This window comes from Pipistrellus kuhlii, unplaced genomic scaffold, assembly GCF_014108245.1.
Source record: "Pipistrellus kuhlii isolate mPipKuh1 unplaced genomic scaffold, mPipKuh1.p scaffold_m20_p_8, whole genome shotgun sequence".
Lineage (NCBI taxonomy): Eukaryota > Metazoa > Chordata > Mammalia > Chiroptera > Vespertilionidae > Pipistrellus > Pipistrellus kuhlii.
This window is the reverse complement of record NW_023425584.1, coordinates 3,585,394-3,594,584: the sequence shown is the minus strand read 5'-3', so window position 1 is coordinate 3,594,584 and position 9,191 is coordinate 3,585,394. Positions and strand designations below refer to the sequence as shown.

The 9,191-nt window shown below is 50.1% G+C and overlaps 1 protein-coding gene across 5 annotated transcripts in view; it reads left to right on the top strand.

The window, feature by feature from the left end:
- The first annotated feature begins 6,969 nt into the window (after positions 1-6,969).
- Positions 6,970-9,191, top strand: part of CREBRF (CREB3 regulatory factor) — a 40,449-nt gene continuing 38,227 nt past the window's right edge. For all 5 annotated transcript variants that reach the window (XM_036424741.2, XM_036424738.2, XM_036424740.2 and 2 more), the window contains exon 1: positions 6,970-7,115. The gene's annotated coding sequence lies outside the window, so the exon portion shown is untranslated. The remainder of the gene's footprint in view (positions 7,116-9,191) is intronic.

The following is a 9,191-nucleotide window of genomic DNA, read 5'->3' as shown; positions in this document are numbered from 1 at the left end:
TCCTTATTTAGAGAATTCTTGAGAATATTAAATGCTCCTAATAGGTAAATTCAGATGTATATTTTCTCCTCACCCAATCCCTCATAACTGACCCATTAATTATAACATGGCCCAGCCTCTGAGGAGGCTGCTCGGGAATTGTGTCTTTGCCAGCTCCCTCCTCCTGGGCTGGTCCGGCTGAGGGAGAAGCTCCATGGCCCTCCCTGCAAAGGGAGGTCCCTCCCTGCAAAGCCTGTCCCGCTGGGCCTGCGCGCCTCTGGGTGATCGTTAGACTAGGAGAAGCCCTAGCTTTGCAGTCTTACTCCATCACTCGCTACCTATGTAACTTGGGGCAAATAATTTCATTATTGAGTCTTAAGTTTTTTCATCTATAAATGGGATAACACCTGCCCTTTGTGCTTTATGAGGGTGTTACCAAATGAGATGCTGATGGCGAAGATGATTTTTGTAAATTATAATTATACTCAACGGGTATTTTCCAAAGAAATGACAAAATCCCTGGGACCTACTGACAGTCCTTTTCTTTTTTAAATTTATTTTTGTACTTTTCTATAAAAATATGCCCCAGAGGGGCAGCTGGCTGATTTTCCTCCTCTACTTCTGGTTTCCCTTTTGTTTCGGGTTACAGAAAAAGTAAAGGCATGTGCTGGGCGCCAGGCCTGAGCTCTGACAGGGAGATGGATCTCTTAGAAACAATCAGGATTCAGTGTCGGGACCATGTCCTCCCAGCTTCCTCCAGTTCCTGAACGAGAATGGGAGGATTCCTGGCATGCTTTGTGAAGATGTAGTTTGCAGGGTCATTGTTTTTGTTGTTTTCTTTAAACATCTAACGATGTCTACACCCTTATCACTGACCTGATGGTTATTTTCAGTCATGCTGCATCCAAATGGAGGAGTATTGTGGTGCATTTAATAATTACCCCCCCCCCCCCCCCCCCCAGATTACGTGCCTAGAAGAGAGATTGAAAAGACAACAAAATTATTTATGCTGCTTCTGGGTGGTAATTGCTGATGATTTTAATATTTTTTCATCATTTTCTCCAGTGAAAATGTAACATTTCAGTAAAAAGAAGAAACAATAAAAGTTAGTAATGAAAGATAATAGAACATTATGTTAAGAGAGATGCCAAAACCGGTTTGGCTCAGTGGTAGAGCGTCGGTCTGTGGACTGAAAGGTCCCAGGTTCAATTCCGGTCAAGGGCACGTACATTGGTTGCGGGCACATCCCCAGTAGGGGGTATGCAAGAGACAGCTGGTCGATGTTTCTCTCTCATCGACGTTTCTAGCTCTCTCCCTTTTCTCTGTAAAAATCAATAAAATGTATTATTAAAAAAAGAGAGAGAAAAAAAACGAGCTTTTAAAGTTTTGTACACAGCATAAATTCTGGCAGGAAATGGACCAAAATGTTGATAATAATTATTTCTTTTACAACTTTGTGTTTTTTCCAAATTTTCCAAAGAGAGTATGTGTTAGTATTATAATCAGGGGAGGGAGGTGATTTTTTTTCTTAAAAAGAGTAATCAGGGTCAGGGGAAGTGAAGTCAGATTTATTCCAACACTGAGGCTATTCTCAATCGATCAGAATTAGCGCGTTCATACACACAGCAGTTCTGATGAACTGTGCCCATTGTGGGGGGCAGAGCGCAGAGCACTCAGCCTATAAAACTGACCTCCTGTTGTGTAGGTGCTCATGACGACAGCAGCGGGAAATAAAAGGGAACATTAGTTTGGACCCTACCCACATAGACGAGTGGGAGCTGGGTATTCACGTGCTGGGGTGCTGCCTGGGTTAGAAAAGCCTGCTGCTCCTCCACTCCAGCTGCTCCGGTGAAAGCCTCCTGTGTTATGTGTTCCCCAGCTCCTCCTCCCGCTCCCAGCCGCTCCCACCAGCTCCCAGCAGCTCCCAGCAGGATGTGCTAGTGGCTGAGGATGCTCTGCAGGCTGTGGCCCTGGGGTTCCCACATCGTCCTTGGCTTTTTCTGCCATCACTGCTGTGTAATTTACAGGTGTGTCCTCCTGAGGTTGCAGACACCTTTGCCGACAGGATCTCTGGCTTATTCAGCTGTGTGATCCCGGCAGGCTTGCACGAAGTAGGGAAGTTTGTAGTGAGTGCGGTGGGGGCAGCCTTCCTGGGGTGCTGACTGAGCGGGGACAGCGGGAAGGAGCTGCAGTCCGCTCACAGGACCCCCGCAGCCAGGACCCTCCTGGCTGAGCCTGTGACACCACCCAGGTTGGCAGGTAGCAGGTGCCCTTGGTGTGTGTGGAAAGGCAGGCAGCCCAGCGGGACCCCAGGTGGGCACCGAGTCGTGGGGGGCCCCTGGTACTGCCCCTCCCACCAGGACAGCACTCACAGTCGGCGTGCGGGTTTGTTAATGTGCTTTATGCTCACCAGGACCTGAGTGTGCATGCAGGTATAGCCTGTCGCACCCACATACCCGTCCCGCTCCTGGCCGGGCTGGGCTTGGTGAACACGGGATGACACCTCAACTGGTGGGCACCATCCCTGGTTTTGCTGCAGCGTGAGGGAAATTTATGACCTTGTGAATTTCTGGGGGGACGCCTTAGATAGAAAGGACCCTCCAACTTCACCCCCGTTCTGCGAATGTTTTACTTCGTCACTCCGGCCCTCTGTCTGAACGGTTTACTTCCGTAATGGAAACCCAGCTTCACAGTTTGGCCCAGATCGGGTCCTCAGAGTGTGGGTGTATCCAGTTGTAGTTCAACAAACTGTTATCACGGCTCCAGGTCTTGGTTCCTGCTTCTTATCAGTCTGTTCCTCCACTTTCTGCTTTATCGTCCTACTTCTGGCCAAACCGGCCAGAATGTCTCATTGTACCCGTCCTTCGGGAGGGAGTCTTTCCTACAACAAACTCTGCTTTGTTCTTGCTCCCTTGGCTTCCGGCTTTGCTGTCAGTTAGAGTTGCTGATCCCTCCTGTACAGTAAGCTCAGCGCTGACCAGACACCAGACCAAACCAAAGAACCACCCCCCACAGAAACCACTAGCTGTCCTAGAAGTTTGCAGAACAGTTTGGACAGGAATGCTGAGGACAGTGAACCCTAAACAGTCTGAGGCCTTGCCACCTGCTCCGGCCAGGTGCTTTCCCTTCTGTGCTGCTGCTCTTCTCAGAAGCTTCAGGTGCATGCCCCCGGGGAGCGAGAGAGCGGAGGTGGAACCCATTCTGTTGAGCACCCATTATGCAGCAGCACCTGCATTTAATCCTCGGAGGCCGGTTATTACAGGAATTGGGGAAAAGCCAGGGTAGTCACTTACCCAGATACGTTGGGAAGAAAATGGCCCTGAAATACACGTCCCGTTCTTGACAACCGCCAGAGCCGCCCCTCTCAGGAACGCTCTTGTATTGTCGGCTTTCCATGTCAGTCTGCCTCGAGAAGTTCTGGGTCCCTCCAGGGCCAGGACTGTGTCCTCCAAAACCATCAGACACTCAAGAATGTCTGTTTCCTTATTTCATTCACTTCCCTTCTGTTCATCACTTAATATGGGCTTGCACATGCTGTTTAATGATGCACCTCGAATTCCCCATAATCCAAGGATATATTAGTGTTTAGGCAACTTGATTTAATTGAGGAAATAATATCAACATACACGATGTGGATATTAAAAGCAATGTGAGTACATTAAGGGCTCAATCGGATAGTAGGAGAAAGGAGATTAATGAGAGCAGAAATAGATTAGTAGCAATAGGTTTTGGGAAGGGTGTGGGATCTGGAGTCATGGAGGGTGAATAGGATTAGGATGTTAATCTGTGCATTCTGACCTCAAGCTGTGGCGGGCGTAGTTCTGAGAGTGAGGAATCAGGTTAAATAAGCACATGATAGACTAGGGAAGGGCGTTTGGCCTGAATGTGGTGCTTTCTGGGAGGAGTAAGAATCTAAAGCTCAGAGCTGTCACATAAAGAACCCTGTTTCCTCTTGGGACGTTAAGGCAACGGGAAGATGTGATCTTTCTCCTTCCTCAACGAGTATCTTCTAGGAGAGATGAATGAGGGATGGGTGCCAACAGTGAGGTATCAATCAGTATGCCTGTCAGATTCACCCTCAGCAAAACCCCAGTCTGCTCAGCAAAGAAAGCCGTTTTTACAGGTGTCAGAAGGCCACGGCTTTTCCTGGGGATCTCCCGGCTTTGATTTAATTAATCTCAGTTCTGAAGCTGTGCGATCTTAACGTATTACACCGGCCCAGCAGGGTCTGGAAAGAAGACACTGAGGTTCAAATTGGTAGCACTCATTAAGAAGACATGCACAGGTAGGGCTTAGTCTGGGTACTGATGAAGATGACACAGACTCTAGGTCACAGAAAAGTTAGGACCTGTGGCAGCTATTAATTTTTTTCAGGAGAGCTCAGTGTTCGAGTTCGAAGGATTGGAGAGAACATTCAGTTCTCATCCAGGTTCCTGATAGTGAAGAAGCTGGAACCCCGAGAGGGCCAGCCTGTCACCCTAAGATCTCATAGGTGGTCAAGCTCAAATTGGGGTCTTGGGTCCAAGAACAGTGTTCCAAACACATTGAGGTTTAAAGTGGGTCCGTGTCACATATACAAAGACTAGCTCTAGAAGGATAGAGTGTGGGCAACTGTGGCTGCTTTTGAGAAGGGGAACATGGGTGGGAGGGAAATTTAATAGTCACTGAAAATCTTTTTGTACCCTTTGAATTTTGTGGCAAGTATATGTTTCCTAATCAAAAAAAGAATTGATTTAGTTTTAAGAATTCAATGGAGTCCTAAGTATTGCTTTGTTTCCCCATTGCCTCGTGTTTCTGTGAAACGGTTTCCTGACTCGGGCAATCCCAGTGTATAATTGATTCCACGGGAGCAGGGTTAAGCACTTTGGAAGTGGTGGTGGCAGTTGGTTACTGCTTTGTGGTTAGAACAAGAAGAGCCTCCTGAACCTCAAGCCAGTGCTATTCCACAGTCCCAACTTCCTGCCAACTTTGACTGTGGCACAATCTGGCAGGATAAAACCCAGAGAAACACAAATCAATGAGCAGTCAGCGATTTCATTCACTTCAGAGCAGGATACAGTCATTAACAAACCTTGATGGAAAGGTCTCTGTTAGCCAAAACTCTGTCCTTTCCAAGACAACGGGAGATGCAAAGGCGGGAATCTATGTAATTCACTAGTAAGTCCATTCACTGTGTAGAGCCTTGTGCTAGAAGCACCGAGCGGCTCCTTGACCCAAGGAGCTGTTGCCCAGTAGAGACAGTGAAAATGTCTGTGTCCAGAGGGCAGTGTAACGGTGGAAGAGCTAACCATCTGTGGGGAGTTTTTCCAAAAATAGTATTCACGGGAGAGAATGGTATGTGAGGTATTCCAAGGAGATTTAATGCATGAATCTCATTGAATGAGTAAGATAACCTGGCTCAAATTTTCCAAGCTAGTTTTTCAATTGGGATTCAATTGAAACTAGGTGATGTGGAAAATTAGAATGTATATGTAAGACTTAAAATACTACTTCCTGGGTAGTAGTGAAAATACTTATTCTCTTACTGGGTATTGAGAATCTGTGGCATGTTGAAGGATACAAAAGTGAGATTCACTTTCCTTTCAGGTTTCTGCATATACCTCCCTGTTATTATGTACAAAAGCAATATTTTAGTGGCTGTTAACTGATAAATCCAGAGCTATCCTTACTCGCTCTTTAGCCCACAGTAGGTCTTCTAAATGATGTCCTTGAAACAATCTAGTAATACTAGCATTTATTGGTTGCTCGATATATGCAAAGCACTGTGGTAAGTGCTTTATATTATGTTTTTCACTCAATTCTCACTTCAATCCCATGAGATACTTACATGGAAGCCTCATGGACACCAAGTATTTGTGCTGGTTCACACATGGGAGAACAAGGATTCAAATCCCAGGTTGTTATTCAGCCAGTATTTAATGACTGCACACCTGCCAGGCAAGAAAGGTAGAGGATAAACTACACAGCTAATCCTGCCCTTTTGAAGCTTGTGACCTGTGGAAGTCTCTGATTCCAAAGTCCGTAGTTTTGACGTCAACCTTATGCTACTTCTCTAGATCTGTGCAAAGATGAGCCACATTTCAAAGGCAATTACTCCTAGGAGAAAACTGGCCAAGGCTTTCTGCTCCCTAATTCAATATTCCCTGTGCTTAAGGTCAGATTTCTGGTCTGTGCTCAAAATGCATAGTCTGAGACCTTAAGTCCAAAGAGCAGTCTGGAAGCACAAGCTGTGATAGCTGGATCATTTACTAGCTGCCTGACCTTAAGCAAATAACTTAATCCCTCTGAGTTTTTATTTCTCCATCTGAAAGTTGATAAATTACCGGTACATGTGCTTGTAAGGATAACTAGATAAGGTGATAAGCCCACCCCATAGGACACGTTCAGTAATAAAGGATCACTGTTGTTGTTATAGGATTAGGGAGCCCAAGAAGACCTCAAGCCACTATGTTATGAAGACTTGAAATTGTGTATAGTTCTCTCTCTCTAAGGTGCACACAATCTGATCCCTGGGACAGCCTTACACAATGAATAGTAGTTGAATGACTGAACGAACGAACAACTGAAGACAAGGTCAGCCTCTCAGTGACTTAAGTTCAGATGGACAGGGCATTTATAAAACAGAAAGTCCATACAGTGCCCCTTTAAATGAATGCCCACTGTTCCCGCGGACCCCTTCAAGTTTCAGAGAACTTAAACTGTAAAATGGGCATACCGACACTTGAGGCCCACCCGCGTAGTGTGCGATCAGAGAAAACACTGGACGCGAAAGCTTTGCAAAGGAACATCCACAAGGTGAGTGTGGCGGGTGGCGGCGACGGCCCCGCCCCCTCCGCCCCCTCTTCCTGGTTTCTCCCGGCAACCCGCCCCTCCGGCGTCATGTGACAGGGGTGCCCTGCCAGGCCGCGCTCCGGATTGGCCGGGCTGCAGGACGCCTCGTGATTGGCCCGGAGCTGGCGGGCCCCCGCCTCCCGCCGCCGCCTCCTCGCCGCGGCCCACGTGAGGGGGGCGAGTCACGCGATTTCCGGGAACCCGTCAGGAAGGACATAAACAAAACAAACCCGAGGCAGCATGGAGAGGGGCCGCGGCCCCTGCAGCGGGACCGGACCCAGTCCCTGAGCCGCCCGCACCCACAGGTGAGCACCGCTGCCGGCCGCCCGGGCCCCGCAGGGGCCTGGACTGAAGGACGAGCCGGGCGGGGGGCGGAGGAGGGCCGCCGGCCTAGGGAGCAGCGGCGCCGGAGCTGCGGGCCGGGCCGGCGCGGGGCGGGGGCCGGGACCAGGGCCGAGTCCGGGGCGCGCGGGCCGCGGGCTGCCGCCTGCGGGTCACGGGGGCTCCGGCCCCCTCCCCCACCCCCGGCCCGGGACGGTTATGTAAAAGCGCGGGGCGGCGGTGGAAGGGACCCCCAGGCGGGAGGCAGGCTAAGTCAGGGGTGGGCAGCGCCGGGCGTACGCCCAGCCGGGCCGCCCGGCTCTTCGCTGCCGCCTCGGAGCCCGGGGTCGTGGCTGCCGGCAACCGGCCTGTCAGAGAAGCGAGCGGGTGGGAGGGGCCGGGAAGGGAGGGGAGGCGAGGCTGGCGGGGGAGGAGAGAGAGAGGGGGGCGTGTGAGGAAGGGCCGGGGCTGCGAAGGTGTAACCGGGCTGGCAGTGGACGGGGAGGCGCGGGCTGGGAACGGGGGGTTCAGGCAGGGGTGTCCCGGGGGTAGCCGCTCCCCCTTCCCGTCCCCGCCCCAGCGCCAGGCTAGAGGGGCCTCCCTCCGGGGATTTGTTTATATGTCTTCTCACAGCAGCTTGAAGCGGCGCGGGGGCCGAGCCCGCAGCGCGGAGTGGCAGGCCGTGCCGGCCAACGGGGCAGGCGGACGGAGGCAGCCTGGCCAATGGGTGTGGAGGGGCGGGGCCGAGGCCCCCCCACCCGCAGTTGGTTAGGCTGTGCCGGGAGTGGGCCGGGCGGTGCGGCCATGTTAGATGGGAGGGGACCGGCGGTGGTGGGTCCCTGAGAAGGGAGGAGACGGGGCAAAGGGCGAGGGAGCCGGGCCGGGGGCGTTTCGGGTGTCCGAAGGCGAGTCCGCTTGGGCCGGGAAATAGCTCAGGGGAGCCTGACCCTGACCCGCCGCCCTCCCCACCCGAGCGGAGGAGGCAGGGAAGTACCGCGGGCAGCCCAGCCGTCCCCGGGGGTGGTTCCTGGGACTAGATGGAGCTCAGCCTCCGGATTCTCCCTCTTTCTCGGCCCTACGCTTCCCGACAAACCCAGCCACCAAACCCCGCAATTGCCCTCCTCTAACCCAGGAAAGCAAACCTTTGGCTGTTTCTGAGCGGACTTGAGCGTTAAGACTACCTTAAGAAGGTACATGGCTATCTAGCGGTCTGAATTTCTGCACCAGGCCTCTCAGAGGCAGCAGCGAGGAGGAAGTTATGCTTTTCTATGTTTTGCAGAGACTAGGACTAGACAAGCAAGGAAAGTTAAGGACGGGATTTCCATTCCCCCTGACTGTCCCCCATCAGAAAACCCTCTAAAGACGAGGCCCTCCGGTGTTCGCTCCTCCTCATAGTAGTAGCGCATGTAAATGACCCTCATGAGAAAACTGAGCCTTGAGAAAAGTGTTTATGTTTGAAGGTTCTTTAGGATTTTGTCTTGTGAATGAACACAGGTGAGAAATAGGATCAAGATCTGACTTTTTCTTTTAAAAAGGCAGAATTAAGACGTCTATATAAATCTTGTGATCTGTGGTAAACTGGTTGGCTTATACTTTTAAATATTTTCCCTCTTGCCTTTTAACCCAAAATAGTCAGGAAAAACACCCCCCTCCCCCCAAAAAAAGGTGAAGGGGGAAATGGCATGTGTAATTAGAAAATCACTAATTTTAATTTTTCTCGTGGTTATTTTGGCATCATGTTGCCCTTGTGAAATGCTTAATTTGGCTTTATGTTAACATCAGCTTAGGAGCTATGACTGCATTGGTGTTGTCAAGGGTACCAGGCTGTTGATGCTTCTTTGGTTAAGCACTTAGGGGTGGTGGGAACACACCTTAGATATATCATAGTATTGTGAATAGCAGGGACTATTCAAGAGTTGACTGTATTTATTTAGGAATTTGCATTATCTCCTACTTTTTTAACTGGAGAACAATAATAATTGGTGAATAAATGATTTATTGATGTCTATTAATTTGACATGATTGACTCTGTTAAGAATATGTGAAAATATAAGCTGATT